The sequence below is a fragment of the Lissotriton vulgaris genome, chromosome 6 (genome assembly GCF_964263255.1).
Source record: "Lissotriton vulgaris chromosome 6, aLisVul1.2, whole genome shotgun sequence".
NCBI classification, from domain to species: domain Eukaryota; kingdom Metazoa; phylum Chordata; class Amphibia; order Caudata; family Salamandridae; genus Lissotriton; species Lissotriton vulgaris.
In genome coordinates this window covers 1,406,760,550-1,406,777,040 of record NC_141694.1, presented here as the reverse complement: position 1 = coordinate 1,406,777,040, position 16,491 = coordinate 1,406,760,550, and the positions used below count along the sequence as shown (strand labels likewise).

Below are 16,491 nucleotides of genomic sequence, written 5' to 3'. Positions count from 1 at the left end.
ATTTGTCAGTGTTCACCACACTACTGGTGCTATTAATGACGCAAATGTTGAAGGTACTCCTAGTGATGCCATAGTGTTGCTGGCTTAGCTGGCTCCCCTCTCTGTTTCCTTTCTGCACAGACATGATGGCGATTTTGGTTCCCCCCTGCATATTTATAGCATCACTATATCCTCTCTAGACTGTTGATGCAGATTCGGATTTCCTAACTTAAGTGACATGGCCTGGGGGAAAGGGGGTTAGTTATGATTGTTTGGTTTTTTTCTATTTCATGCGACACTTTATATTGTTCTTTTACTTGACTGAAGATATATGTAACCTTGTCTGTTTAACTGCTGTTACTTCCAAGCCAGTTGGTGTTGCATGCAATGTCATATCTTAACAAAATGCAATAAAATTTGTGATAATTTTTTTTATAATAATGACGCCAACGTAACGGAGAAAAATAAACAGTCAACTCTTTTGTCATTAGGCCGTTCTATCAACCATCTCCCAGAGGTGGGGAAAGGCGGGTGGGGGTTTTGGTGTCCAGTATGTAAAACAACGTCGAAGCCCATCTCAGGCGATTACGTCAAGTCAGCAAATGGATTTGGAGGGATACAGGAATGTCGGCATAACCAATAACCAAGCGTTCGAAATGTTTGCATATTATCCTTTTCGACACATGATATTTAACCTTTAAATAGTAGCATTTTGTTTACACTACAATATCTATGTAATATAGATCTTTCTAATAGAATGGAATCATATTTTAGACCTTGGTATACATATATTTATATATACGAGCAGCCCGTCCCGACCTTGTCCGAGAGCATTCAGGCTTCCCCTACCCCCTCCTGCCCCGACATTGGCAAGCAGCCCGTGCCCCCGCCCGCCCCGTCCCGCGCCTGCCCCGACCCCCGCCTGCCCCGACATTGCCTTTCCTGAGCCGATCTGTTTTCCCGCCTGGCCCAACCCCCGCCTGGCCTGAGTCAATGGAGGTCAGACAGTACTACCTGCAAAATGTTCCACCCGTCACCTTGTTAGTCCCTGTCCCCCGCCTGCCCCGACCCCCGCCTGCCCCGACATTGCCTTTCCTCAGCCGATCTGTGTTGTTGTAACTCCCCGTCCCCCGCCTGTGCTGACACCCGCCTGCCCCGACATTGTCCCCGGAGCCTTACCTCAGCCGCCGCTCCTTAGTTCACCACTCCTCGCCGCTCTGCTCCTCACCGCCTGTGTTGTTGTAACTCCCCGTCCCCCACCTGGGCCGACACCCGCCTGCCCCGACATTGTCCCTGGAGCCTTACCTCAGCCTCCGCTCCTCAGTTCACCGCTCCTCGCCGATCTGCTCCTCACCGCCTGTCCGCCGCCGCTCCTCCCCGCGCCATGTCCGCCTCTCCGCTGCTCGCACCGCCGCTGGCCTGTCCGCTGCTCCTCTGGTCACCGCTCCTCCCCCGCGCCATGTCCGCCGCTCCTTGGACGGCGCTACTCCCAGTGCTCCTGACGTGAGCACGCACCTCGCGGCCGGCGTTACTTTGGAGGGACTACTTTTTTTTTATATAAATTTTGTAAATAACATTTATTTTTTACATTTATATAGGCTATGTCCTTCTGCTTGCCCTGACGTTTTCAAACATGTATTGGGTGTTTGGATTGGTGGTGTACTTTTCGAGTTTACCTGGCTCAAAGGACACAGTTCTCTCTTTATAATAGTAGTATATATATATATATATATATATATATATATATATATATATATATATATATATATATATATATATATATATATATATATATATATATATATATATATATATATATATATATATATATATATATATATATATATATATATATATATATATATATATATATATATATATATATATATATATATATATATATATATATATATATATAACTCCTTCACCAGGAACGGACCACCACAAAAGGTTTTCAGTTCAGTGCAATCTATTGAAGCCTTCTCACAACATGACGCGTTTCAGCCAGGTTGCCCCGGCCTTGATCACATCCCGAGTGGGACGGGTATGCTCAGACGTGAGTCCCGTGCTCTCCACGCCACTGGAGTCAAGCTATCCTGGCTGAAGACGGCTGATAGCCAGAAACCGGTCCAAGGATGCTTCATTCCGGTCCAGGGAAGACATGGCTTGGCAGTTCGGGCTGGACTGTTCCCATGAGGCACAGGGTCAAGGCTGATTTGCATGGCCATGTCTGAACTGGGGTGGTGTGGTGAGCAAAATAACGATGGATTTAGGCCCAGATCTCTGTACTGAGGTGAATGTATGACATTGTTCTGCATTCTAAAAAAAAAAGTGAAAGAAGGGGGTTCCCCAATGGGTTTCTTTAAGGATGCAGGCAGGTCGTAGGGGGAAAAGAAACTAAATAAATAACAGAGCACGTACCCCGCCAATTGGTCTAATGGTCCCAAAGCTGGGATCCTGATATATGAGGGGTGACAAATCTAGGAGTTGGCACTGCACCGGACAAAATATATACAATCCTTGCATATATCTGGATTGTATATATTTTGTCCGGTGCAGTGCCAACTCCTAGATTTGTCACCCCTCATATATCAGGATCCCAGCTTTGGGACCATTAGACCAATTGGCGGGGTACGTGCTCTGTTCTTTATTTAGTTATTGTTCTGCATTCTGTCCATCAACTGTTTTTTTTGCATTTGCCACCCCGAGTGGGACGGGTATGCTCAGACATGAGTCCCGTGTTCTCCACGTCACTGGAGTCAAGCTATCCTGGCTGAAGACGGCTGATAGCCAGAAACCGGTCCAAGGATGCTTGATTCCGGTCCAGGGAAGACATGGCTTGGCAGTTCGGGCTGGACTGTTCCCATGAGGCACAGGGTCAAGGCTGATTTGCATATGGCCATGTCTGAACTGGGGTGGTGTGTGAGCAAAAGAACAATGGATTTAGGCCCAGATCTCTGTACTGGGGTGAATGTATGACATTTTTCTGCATTCTGTCCATCAACTGTTTTTTTGGGGGTTTTAAACCAGATTGTACACAGTTTTCCTGTGTACAAGTTATATCGAAGATGTTTCCGCTATAATGTAAAGCACTTGGTTTCCCCTTGAAACTAGGTGTCCTCTATATTGTTCCAGTCTTAGAAATAAATAGAAACATGGGGGACAGCTGATAAATAGTTTGTTTTGCAATTAATCGTGCTAGTATCCTTCTTAAAAAGGATAGAGTGCGTACATGTGTGCCGGAGGTGGCGTCACACATGTAATGGTCTAGTAGTGGGAGGGACAGGGATGAAAGGTTCACTTCCTTCACTGCCTTGGAGCCACGGTTATGAAAAGGAAAGCTAAGTTCAATCCTTTGCCACCTCTCTTACCACTGTTGCTTTGACGCTGATGGGTTCACAAGGCACGCATGTCAGGATGTTAATGTGGAAGAAATGCTGTGGATCGCAGTTCTCATGCATTAGTAGCGGGAAAGAGAGACTCTGTCCGGCGCACGGAACTGTCTGCAACAGCACCACTAAACAAGCTAGCAGCACGCCCTCCTACATCACGGGAACAAAGATGGCGTTGGTGGCCTGTCCAAATGGGTCGCCCTAAAAGTGGACAAGGCGGTAACTCAAGCGCCCGATTGCCATTCACGCGCCAGAGTTTAACATAAACGCTGACTCAAGCCAATGGAAAAGAAGGGAGTGGCTTAAAGTCCCCTTCTCAAACTGTATTGATTCCAAAAGGCCTTCGCAGAGTGCATGCTCTGAAACGCCAGGCGAGACCTGAAAAGGAAAAGATGCTGCGAAAAAAGGAAAACAAACAGCAGGTGAACCCGATCATTAGTTATACACTGCTCGGTGAAGAAACATCCCATAATGCCCTGCCAGGGGAATTATTTGCATATGTTTTGACTTCTGTGCTGCTCCAAAATGACCAGGAGCACCGCCAATTTTTCATCAATGTCTTGTCGGGGACTGCGGGAGATGCAGTTATACCACTCTTCCTCACACCCTCGCCATTTTACCCAATAATGTTTTAACATTTTATCATCTTTCCTAAGTTACGTCTCAGGCCAGATTCAATTTATGACCTCTAGTACCTTTAGTTGCAAAATGTGAGAGAAAATAATGCCTCCTGCACATACTTGTTGCTTTAAATACAAGTGCTTTATTAATTATGCACTGCATTGCTTATACTTGTCATGGTTTCATATGAGTACAGTCATAGTTTCCATTGGTTTTATAAAGATGGTATGTTGTTAAAGTATAACATGCAGGTTATTGTTGTGAATAGGGTGACACTTCGACAAATCCAGTAGGCCTTTCTGATATATTAATTTTTTTTTTTTTTTAAATATATTTTTATTGCAGAGTTATAAACCACAGGATACAATTAGTCATCCAGTTCACTCGTGACATCCCCCCGTTCAAGAAAAGAAACCCCAAATCGTACACAGCCATTCAGCCCGCATCCCGGAGGCCAGGCGGCATATTACTCCATTCAATAGGAGAACATCACGGTGCACGTCCCATAGGGACCATGGTTGAAATGTCGTTTTACGTATCTGCTTTTACCCCCCCACCCTCAACATCGCTCCCAACAGCCATCCCAGTGGTAATCAGTGGTACCGCCCATGCCGGGACCTGCCCTAGGCGCTATGGTTCTGTCATGCCTGGCCTCTCCCCCCAGCCATTCCGCACTCCACATAATACCCACCATCCTAGTAGATTCAAGGTGCCCTGGCGGGCTACCATCCAATGGCTTCCGACCCACCCCAAACTCCCATTAACCAACCCCCCCAAAGCCCCCCCCCCCTGGCAACTGCTAAGGTGTATGCCTCGTCCTGTCGAATTGGATGGATCCACTACAGTGCGGTTTTTAATACTTTTGTGTTCGCCCCGCGGTGTCCACCGGCTTAAGTCTCAACATCCTCGTCCTCTACCAAAGAATCACGTAAGGCCTGCACCACTAACTCCCATGCACGCGCCGCATCCAATGCCTTCTCATTCCCCATCTTGACAGCCTGCTTCATCCGGAGCACACTCTCACAGTCAGCCCACCGCAGCAATTCATTCTTCCATCTACGCAGTGAGGGTCTCCCCCTGGACTTCCAATGCCACGATATTTCTCTCTGCGCCAATATCAGACCCAGGTCAATGAATTTGCTCGTCACCTTGGTGTGTTTGGTGTGCGGGAACCAAAGCAGCAGGCACGCCGCCATATCGAAGTCCACCTCCCTGTCAGTCACTTCGTTCAGGAGTTCCCCTACCTCCGCCCAATAGGCCCCCAAGTGCGAGCACTCCCAAAACAAATGATCCATGTCCGCTCCCAGAGACGAACACCGTGGGCATCGAGCATCCGGCACCTGGAAGTACCGCTGTAATTTCTCAGGAGTTAAGTAGGCCCTATGAAGCACATAGAAATGTACCTGCTGAAAGCGCGCATTTCTCGTGCCCTTCCACGTGCGCCGCAGGATGTGGCCCCATGCCGTATCCGGTATGGGCCGGCCCACGCTTTCCTCCCATTTAGTCTTGAGCCCTTGGAGCGGTTCCAGTCCCTCATTCAGCATCCTATTATGGAGGCACGTCACAGCTTTGAACGTACCTGCCGCCATCACCACATATTGGCACGCCATAGTCGTTGTCGGTTCCACGAGCCCCCCTCTCCAGTGCTTCTGTATGGCAGCCACCACCGCCGCGTGTAGGAGGAACCCCCCGTCGGGCAGCCCAAACTGGTCCCGGAGCGCTTCGAACGGTGCCAAAGCCCCGTCTATGTATAGGTCGCCTACTACCTGCAGTCCCGCCTCTTCCCACTCCAGCAATGGGGACCAATCTCCTCCGTGCGGCAAGGCCGTCAGCATGCCGATCGGGATCTCTGGTGCATAAGGCCGCGTCGCCTTCGCTCTCCGAAGGCTCTGCTGCCAGCACAGCCGGAGCGTCCGCTCCTCCGTGGTGAGGGCCCGCAACTCGAGCCTCTGTTACATGACAATATAGGACAGTACGTGGCATTGTATCCCCCGATCCCGGTCCTCCCCTGGACCCCGAAACACCCTGGCCACGTTCTGTGTAAGGACCTGCAACTGCGCCGCTAGATAATACAGCTCGAAATCAGGCACAGCCATGCCCCCTTCTATCTTGGGGCGAAGTAGCGTGCTCAGGGCCACTCTACGGCGGCCATGCCCCCATAGGAAGCCAATAATCATCGACCTCAGGTCTCTAAAGACCCCCTGAGGAATCCAGACAGGCAGCGTCGGAAATAGTAGAGGAAACGGGGGAGCGCCACCATTTTTAAAAGTGCGATCCTACCCAGAACCGTCAGCGGGAAGGTCGACCAGAAAGACAAGCTACCCCTCAGTGCCCGGACACATCGACCAATGTTGCCCTCCAATAGGTCCGCAGTTGCGTGGTAGATGCGAACTCCCAGATAGGTGATACAAGATGGCTCCCATACCACGCCCAAATCGCCGCCGGGGTCTGGTGATCCCGCTCGCAGCGGAAACACACAAGTCTTCGCCCAATTGACCTTAAGGCCCGACAGCCGGCCAAACTCCGACAACAGATCCATCGCTCCGTCCAATGCCCGCGCGGTGTCAGCGAGGTACAGGAGCAAGTCATCCGCATATAGCGATATATAATGCCACTGCCCGCCGCTGGCAATCCCCGTGTACCTGTCACCCGACCTCGCATGGACCGCCAAAGGTTCCATCGCCAGAGCAAACAATAGGGGGGACAGAGAACATCCCTGTCGCGTGCCCCTGCCCACCGGGTACGCCGCAGACACCAGGCCGCCCAAACGCACTCTCGCCGTCGCCGAGGTATATAAGACCCTCGTCCACCTGCGGAACCCCTCACCCATGCCAAACCTTTCTAACACTCCATCCAGGAAAGACCATTCCAAGCTATCAAAGGCCTTCTCGATGTCTACGGACAGGACCGCCGGAGCCCCCTCTCCATCCAAGATGGCGTCCATAATTCCCACTAGGCGGCGAATATTCAGCGCTGTGCTCCTCGTGGGTATAAACCCGGCCTGGTCCCTGTGTACCAAGCCCGTCATGTGTGGGGCCAGCCTGGTGGCCAGGATTCGGCTCAGAATCTTGTAATCCACCGTCAGCATGGATAGCGGGCGGTAGGACCTTACATCCGTTGCATCCCGGCCCGGCTTCAGGAGTGGTACAATCAAGGCCTCTCGCATGGACCCAGGCAATTCCCCAGCCTCAAAAGCTTCCGTATACACCACCTGCAGCCTGGGAGCCAAGCTGTCCACATACTGTTGATAAAATTCAATCGGCAGCCCGTCCACCCCGGGCGTTTTGTTACGGGCCATATGTTTGATGGCCACCCGTATTTCTGTGAGCGTGATCGGGCTACCCAGCTCCTTCGCGTCCTCCTCGTCCAGGACCGGAAGCGGCCTCTCCCCCAGGTATTCCGCAATGTCCTGAACCCCCACTCCCAGCTGACTCTGGTACAATTCCTCATAATACCCCCTAAAACGTTCCAATACCGCTGCCTGGGAGTACACCATCTCCCCCCGCGCATTACCAATGCTGAGGATCGGGCAGCCCCTAAGTTCCGGGTTAGCTAGTCTGGCCAAGAGAGTGCCCACCTTGTCCCTTTCCGCATGTGCCCTGTTGATATACTGCCGGTAGTCATAGCACCTTAAACGTTCCGTCTCGGTGGCAACCACTTCCTTCGCTTCCAATAACTGGGTCTGCAAATCTGGCCTAGCCGGCCTGCGGCACACTAAGTCCCTCAAAGTCTCTTCCGCTTTCATGAGTGCATTTAACACAGTCGTGCGAGCATTCGAAAACCTACCCAAGCACACCCCTCTCACCACCACTTTCATCGCATCCCATTCAGTGGACCTACTCGTGGCCGTGCCCTCATTCACTCCGAAATAGCTATCAATGCCTTGCTGAACCGCGTCGCCGAACACAGAATCCTCAAGCGTCTCCGGCCGAAGCCGCCATGTTGGTATCACTGAGCGCTCCCGCTGCCATTGAATGTGTACCAATAGGGGGTTATGATCTGAGATAGTCCTAGCCAGGTACTCCGCATGGGAAATCAATGGGGCTAGGGACCCACCACAGAGCACCGAATCAATCCTGACATGCAGATCATGGAGAGCAGAGTAAAAGGAATAATCCCTGGTTTCCCTGTGCCGCTCCCTCCAGACATCCAGCAACCCCCATCTATCCTGCCAGTCCCTCCTGTGCGCGGCCAACCTGCGTACCGGGGAGTCCACCGGGGGGGATGGGACCTATCCAGAGCCACATCCGTGATTGAATTGAAGTCCCCCCCTAACACCATCGGACCCGCCAGGAAAGAGGCCAGGGACCCCGAGAGGCCATCAAAGTATCAAGCTTGATCAGCGTTCGGCGCATATACACAGCAGAAAACCACATCCCGTCCATATAACCTCCCCTCCACCGCCACAAACCGGCCATCTGGATCCACGACTTGATTCAGCACTTGAAAGGGTATCCCCGCCCTCACCCAGATCAACACCCCCCTGGCATACGCTGAGTACGTGGTGCCGAACACCTGGCCCCGCCATCTTTTCTGCAAAGCAGCGCACTCTTTTTTGGTGAGATGAGTCTCCTGTAGCATAGCGATCTGAACCCCCCTGCGCACTAAGTATGCATGGACTTTGTGACGTTTCACCATAATTCGCAGCCCCCGGACATTCCACGTCAGGCATTTCAAATTAGGTAATGTCCCCATTCCAACTTCGTACAGTCCGACTCAAATAACGAAGGTTCATAGCCCCCCCAATGCAGTTGCCCCCCCCCGAACATACCCAGAACAGAAAAACTCCCCAAACCCCACTCCCCAGGACAGAGCACACGAACCCAATGTCCGCCCCCATCCAAACCTTGAACCAACTTCTCACACTCTTACCCTGTGGTCTCCACCACAGTCGGCCTTAAGGGGCCAAGGGGGGTGAGTCACCGCCGACCCCAGCTAGCGGAGCCCACGCCCCGCGCCTTCGTCCCCTACTAAGCACACAGCCCCCCTACCCGGCATCCCGCCCTCCATCATCAGGATACCACCCTACCATGAAGTCTCGATCTAGTCCCAATACAGTCTCAGCCGCAAAATATGCCATCCGATGTCTGTGGGGTCACTATCGGCCCCTTCGAGCTTTCCGCCTCTGAGAGTTCCTCTCCCGTCCTGCTGCCTTCCCCGCCTGAGTCCGATTCAGCCAGTTCACCAGTCTGTTGCGACCCCGTAATGGCCGCCGTCGCTGCGAGTGCATCCCTCTTCTCCGCCGCCATTTGAGCCTCCCGTTTCTCCCGCTGGCGCCTGTTGCGGGATCTGATGCGTTGCGATTGCCTCACCCAGGGCTGCTTGGGTTGGTCTCGCCTACTCTTATGCGATCTGTCCGTCCCCGCTCTATACGACTCCAGCCATTGCCAAACTTCATCCGGAGTCTGAAAAAAGTGCGTAGTGCCATCCATTGTGATCCGCAGCTTAGCCAGGTAGAGCAAGGAGTACTGGATGCCTTCCTCCCTGAGCTCCTTCTTCACCGCTAGGAACGATGCCCTGTTCTTCTGGACCGCTTGAGTGTAGTCCGGGAAGATCGTAACCTTACTGTTCTCCACCTCATAAGGGCCCGACATCCTGGCCCGCTGGATGAGGAGATCCCGGTCCTTGTAGTGGAGGAGCCGCACCACCATCGGTCGGGGGGGCGGCCAAGCCCTGGTGGGCGAGCAGGTACCCGGTGGGCTCGCTCCAGAGTGAAAAAAGGAGTAAGCCCCTCCGGTGCTACCACAGTGTGGAACCAGTTCTCCATATAGGCCACCGCATCCTCCCCCTCAATCCGTTCCGGCAGGCCTACGACCCGCACGTTGTTCCGTCTATTGCGGCCTTCGGCCTCCTCCGCCCGTCGCTCCAGCGAGTCCAACCGGGCCAATATGTCCGTGATCCTGTGCTCCGCGGTCACCACCGATGGCTTCAGGTCCAGCAACAGTTGGTCATGGTCCTTGACCCTGTCCGCCAGCTTCGCGTGATCCGCGCGTAACAGCCCCAGGCCCGTGGCCACTTGGGCGATGTCTTGGTGCAATGCCTCCTTGGTCGAGGTGATCGCATCGAGTATGGCATCCAAACGCCGGTTCAGCCGCTGTTCTTGGTCCAGCTCCGGGGAGGGAATCTCGCCCAGCCGAGTTGATGTCGCCGGGTCCCCCACAGCGCGTTCCTCGGCCATCGGCCCTCCGGTCGCCGCCATTCCAGGGTGCTGCGTCACAGGTCCAGGAGCCCGTTTTGTGTCGGTGCTCGTAGTTCAGTGCCAGCCCCCTGGCACCAGGCAGTGCAATGTCGCCACCGGTGCCCTCAGGAGCAATGACCAGCTTGACGAACTCCGTTCAGCCGACCCCCTCGGGAGCCTGAGGGGGGAGGGATGAGTCTTAGGGGGCGGCCAGCGAGGGTCCCCCAGGTCCGGGCGAGGCAAGTCAGCGTCCCCTAGTCTCAGGACACAGCACCGCCGATCCTAGTGCCTCGATCAGCCGATTGCAGGATCTCTTTCCAGTCGGCGACAACTTGGCTCAGGGCTGAAGTTCGGGGCCGTCCGACCTCCTCGCCGCCATTTTCTTCGCACCCTCGGCAACACCTCGGCCGCCTCTTCGACTCGGTCTCCTTGGAGCCAGCAGTCCCCCAGCGGTTCTCCGATCGTGCCCGGCTGTCCCCTTACACTTCAGAGGGCAGGAGCGTCGTCTCCGGGTCGCCTAGGGTATCGAAAACAGGAGAATTAGCGGGATTCCGCGCGGAGCTGCGAGCTCACGCCGCCATCCCGATCGGTGTCCAAGCCACGCCCCCCTTTCTGATATATTAATGAGCTAACACCTTGTAAAAGCCAGTAGGCCTGCTTCAGAAAATTAAACCCTTTATAATATGGAGAGAAAAAACAGGCATTGATCATGCACCCTCACAGGATAAGTAATGATCCAAGTACTAATCACAATTATATAAAATACAATTCATTGATAGGAAAAGGATTTCCAAAATACGGATCCAGAGCCAAGCGTTAGACTTCAAATCTTTTATTTTATATTCATTAAAATTATTTATAATATGGTGTTGAATCTATTATAAATGGGCAGTATTGTGATTATGGGGTTCCGGACCCACTAGTATTGTATTATAAGCATGTCACCAAAGGTATTTCCAGCTACCTGATGTACATATCTGTAATTTGATGCCTAGTGTTTAGTGGTGTGTGTAATAACCGCACTTTCTCTTTTTTGAAAGAAAAAGCACTGATTGGACAATAATTATTGAGTGTTGTTGTGTGTCAGCGAATTGGGATTCCTTGCCCACACCACCTCCCCTGAGTAGGCCTTGGACTGCTCTGCTTAGTTACTTTGAGAGGGTCCAAAGCTTCAGTGGGGTACTTGCTTATGAGTAAAAAAGACAATTGCTGATTTATTACTTTCGTGGGATTAAAATCCTTCTCAAATAATTACCCAATTTCATAAAATGTCCAATTTTAATTAGGTGAAACCCCTTAAGACCTTAATTTAGGATATATGAAAGAAGCCAGAATGGGAACTGATTCTGGGTGCTGTTTACTCTGGTCATTGACACCTAGGAAGATCGATTTCAATTAAATTGATCCTCACAGGCGCAATCTTGAAGTGGGGAGAAACTGACTTAACAGTGTTAGCCTCCTAGATGTCTCGCGATTGCAGCTTCTCTGATTCCTAGGCTTCACCTTTTATTTGGCTGCATGTAATTCCTGCGCTGAGTTTATTCATGTTTTGGTCAGTACCTAGCTTCTCACCAAAATTACATACTTGGAGATTGACCATATTGCTGTCCAAAAACTCACATCTGTCTGGATTTATATAGCATAGCAAGCTGCATCCCGAAGTGATAGACATTTGAGGCTGAATGAAGGCCTGGTGAGAGATACATCACTGCACAAGAAATCCAGTGTTATGATACAGGCCCACCTCACAGAGAATGAAGGGAGGTTGAGATCAAAACTGTTTGGGATGCCCTGAAGACTTGTGACTAAGGTAATCTGGCCTCAAAATCATCAAGCCTTGACAGACGTAGCGCAGATTCCCATGAAAATCTCAATTCACAGCTGTGTGAAATGGAAGAAATTCACAAAAGAACAAACTCGACTAAAACTTGAAGGAACATATATGTGCTCCAAGTGCAAGCGAGGACCATATAATTGACCAGATCACACTAGACAAGCTTACTGCATATTTAAATAGCACTCATCACCCATCTTTATCGACCAGAGAGGCAGTCCGGCTAATTTTAATGGATGAAATATTCTCTGGCATAGGTAAACATAGGTAAATATAAGGTGACCACATTTCTGACCCTGACAGGTTCTCTGCTAGACTCTACAAGATCTATTGTAATCTTCGAGCTCCAGTCCTGACCCAGTTGCTCAATTACCTTGCCAAACCAACACAGCAATGCCCTCAATAAGAGAAGCAGTGGTTTCTTGAATCCTCAAACAAAAGAAGAGCCATATGTGATGTAGCACCAACAGACTGATTTCAGTACTATACATAGGCTGGAAGATCTACTTGAGAATACGCAACACTAATCCATTGTTCATTGATATAGCTTGATAAGGTACAATTCTTAGCTGGTAGAAACTGTGTCGGCAGCACCAAAAGAGTGGCCTCTCATCATAATGGACATAGAACTCAGAAACAAACTATTCTTCTCTTGCTTCATGCTGAAAAAGTATTTGCTTGTAAAAGCTGGCCATTTTTCCTTCTAACCCTCTCTGATTTGGTTACAATGATCCACAAGCACATTGGTGTTCCTCTCCATTCTTCTCCATTGAAGGGTAACCTGAAAGAGGTTGTCTCTATCCCTACTTTTGGTCACTCTCAGTCCGAATATGGCATAATGACTTAATAGAGAAAATGCACACAGGGGAAGAAACATAACACTTTACTATGCATACTGATGACATCTCAGTCACTATTACAGATCCAGGCCACTCTCCCCCTATACTAATAGAGGAGGTAAATCTCAGTGCCCAAACCACTAATCTATTTATTGAACACACAATTCCTTTGAGAAGACAACTTCCGGACTTAGTTGGGAGTGCAGATTAACCCTCAATTTCTCAGGCTACCTACTAACAACTTCTGATGGGTATTCAAAAAATAAGTTCTCGAAAAGTTCTCTGACATATAGAGAACTTTTCATGGCTGGGGATGCTGGCTCTGATAAAAATGGTAAGACTTCCAAAGGGTCTATTTTTATTCCAATCTATAACCCTCCCATTACCCCCTTGCTACTTAAAATATTAATGAGGTCAATTAACTCTAACTGTATTTGGGCAAGAAGAGTCCAGGACAGCAGGCCAGATGTGTTCTCAAGTTTGAAACCAAGAATGGGGGGTTGATTTTACCTTTTTCTGTTGAAGTATCATCAAGCTTCCGGACTGGGATATATGGTGGAAAGCTGAATCGAGAGCCAGTGCTGCTTCATAGACTAGATAATATTCAGGACACAGACAAGGAACATGAATGAATGAATGAATGAATGATTACATGCTTATATAGCGCATGGCTACCCGGAGGCATCCCAGCGCTTTAGACCAAGGACAGGCAATCACCACTCAACGAAACAGATAGGTCTTCGACTGTTTCCTGAAGGCAAGATGGTTGGGTTCAAGCCGAATGTTTTCTGGGAGTTGATTCCAGAATTTAGCTGCATGAAATGGGAAGCGTCGGCCACCCATACGTGTCCGCATAACCCTGGGAACTGTCAACAGATTGTGATGGTTGGATCTGAGGACTCGAGGAATCTGATGGTGAATAAGCATAGGGCGTAGGATAGCCGGGCCGTTGTCGGTCATTGACTTGTGGACCATACATATGGCCTTGAACCAAACCCTCTCCTGCACCGGCAGCCAATGAAGAGTTCACAGAGCAGCCTTTGCCAAACTGTGTCTTGCGACATCTGTAAGCAAACGGGCCGCACAGTTCTGGACAGACTGTAGAATTTTAATAGTGCCAAGCGGTGCGCCCAGATAGACCGCATTAGCGTAATCTAGGCGGGATAAAATAAGTGACTGGACAAGGAGGCATCTGGCCTCAGACGGAAGAACGGCCAGAACCTTCCTTAAAAGTCTGAGCAAACCATAACATTTCGCAGCCACCTTGCGCGCCTGCACTCGGAAGCCCAGGGTAGAATCGAGCCAAACACCCAGGCTTTTGATTTGATTTTTCAGGGTAGGAGGGGGGCCAAGACAGTCGGGCCACCAAGGATCGAGATTAATAGGGGCCTTGTAGCCTAACAGCATGATTTCAGTTTTTGAACCATTCAGCTTTAGGAAGGAAGAGTCCATCCATGCAAGAACCTTGGTAAGACAGGGAGACAGCTTGTTTATCCCTGAGTCCGCAGCCTCCGCCCTAGCAAGGGACACGACCAACTGCGTATTATCATCGTTGGTGACAAGCTGAACTTCCCAGGGAAGAACCACATCAGCCAAAGGCCTCATGTAGATATTAAACATGGTAGGGCTCAACGAAGATCCCTGGGGAACGCTGAATTGCAGGGGAAGTTGTTTAGACCTTGCTTCATCTTGAAAGACTGTAAAGGTTCTGTCTGAAAGAAATGACCGCAGCCATTTAAGGGCAGTCCCTGTGACTCCTACCTCCCTGAAGCGTTGTATCATGAGTAGGTGATTTACCTTGTCGAAGGCTGCGCTGAGGTCCAACAGAACCACCGCAGCGCAGTTTCCCGCATCCACAATTTTCATGGCTTCCTCAACTACAGTAACCAAGGCGGTCTCTGTGCCCTGCTTACTTCTAAATCCCGTCTGGGTAGGATGCAAGGCTCCATTGTTCTCAATGAACAATGATAATGCGAAGTTAACATGTTTCTCAGCAATTTTGCCAAGTCCCAGCAGCAGAGACATCGGTCGATAATTTGACCAGTCTTCAGGTTCAAGACTAGGTTTTTTTCAAAAGTGCATTGACTCTGGCCTGTTTCCACTGTGGAGGAACCAAACCCGCAGCCAAGGAGGAATTGATAACGTCCCTAATGACTGGGGCAACAGTTGCAGAGACCTGTTTATGGACTGAAGGAGGAGCAGCGTCAGAGGGGGAGCCAGATTTAAGATTCCCAAGGAGTCTTTCTACCGTAGCTACATCAAGCAATGGCAGAGACTCAAGCAATGCTAGGGGTCCAGGCATTGTCATGGGGAAGGAGGTGTCGATAGAATGGAAGGCTGAGTAAATATTTGCCATACCATGGCTTAAGAAGAAACAGAGCAGCCGGGGCTTATACTCCTCTACGTTAGTCAAATACCCTAGCAGTGTAGGATAAACTAATATGGACTTGCAATTGTCCTACTTTCTGCCTCCATTCACCCCCATCATTGGTAACCGGTACTGCTCTCTGGCGTTAAACGAGGAAGTATTTGCTCATTGGAGCCTCAGGGGCTATGATAGGAACAGGGAATTCCTTAGAGATGTATTTTTAGTGAAACAAGGATCACATCCTTCAACTCACTGGAGAGATTTGGTATATCAGTGTCTTGTTTGGAGATATCTGTATCTCAGATTCTAAGTACTGCACACATTCACCAAACCCCATGCACCCAGCACCATTATCTCTTTGTAGAAATGGCTCCTTTCGAAAGAGTGTGACCAAAAACTGGTCTCCAGCACCTGTAATCTCATGATGAATGGCCATAGGCAGTCAAAGCACCTTGTAAACTCAGGATGGAGAAAGTACCGGGTTGAGACTTCACCCAGAGAGAGTGGGAAAGCATTTCATACAGAATTGTCTTGACATCGAGAAATGCCACAGCAAGAGAAACCTTAATAAAACTCATACTGTAACCGTGCCACACTCCTGTAAAAGTGTACTAGTGGCTCTGCCATCAGACCAGTGGATTCTGAAGGGTATGTGGTAGAAAGAGTACTGTAAAACATACCCGATGTGATTGTCCAAATCTTCAAACATTTTGGACTGAGGTTCTCAACTCAATTGATGACATTTTTGATACAGCCAGGGTTCCCGCCTAAATTCTGTGCGGGCTTCCGAACCCTTAAGCATTTCCCTTCCACTCACCAAGAGGAGAGCATATATTCATGGCACTAAGTGCAGCAAAACACATCGCTGATGTGGGGGAATGGTACCTTTGTAACTTGGCGTTGAAAAAAAGTTACTGTGGCTATAGAACAGAGTTGAAATTGGACAGCAACTCTGTCAATTTTTGAAACAACTGTCCTCGGAATTTAGACAGTTTACCTCGTCAAAATATTTAAGAGTTTTGAAAATTATTATGCCTGACGTTACACAAATGTGGGGGATGTTCAGAGAAGTGCGTAATCTGGTAAATAGCCTAATCTGCACTCTTGACAGAACTCTGTCTTTCAATAATGTAGAGGATCAGTTTCTCATATATTGTGAGCTATGAATGGGATGGAGTTGGGGAGGCGTGGGTTGAATTTACAGTAATTTATGTTTGACTCCTAATTTTAGTTCACCCTTTATTGTTTCCTCCAGCCAGGCAGAGTGTATTGTAACTTTA

The 16,491-nt window shown here is 49.7% G+C and overlaps 1 protein-coding gene across 3 annotated transcripts in view; it reads left to right on the top strand.

The window, feature by feature from the left end:
- CFAP61 (cilia and flagella associated protein 61) overlaps positions 1-16,491 on the top strand; it is a 1,856,219-nt gene that overhangs the window by 1,287,483 nt on the left and 552,245 nt on the right. The gene's annotated exons all lie outside the window — the stretch shown is intronic.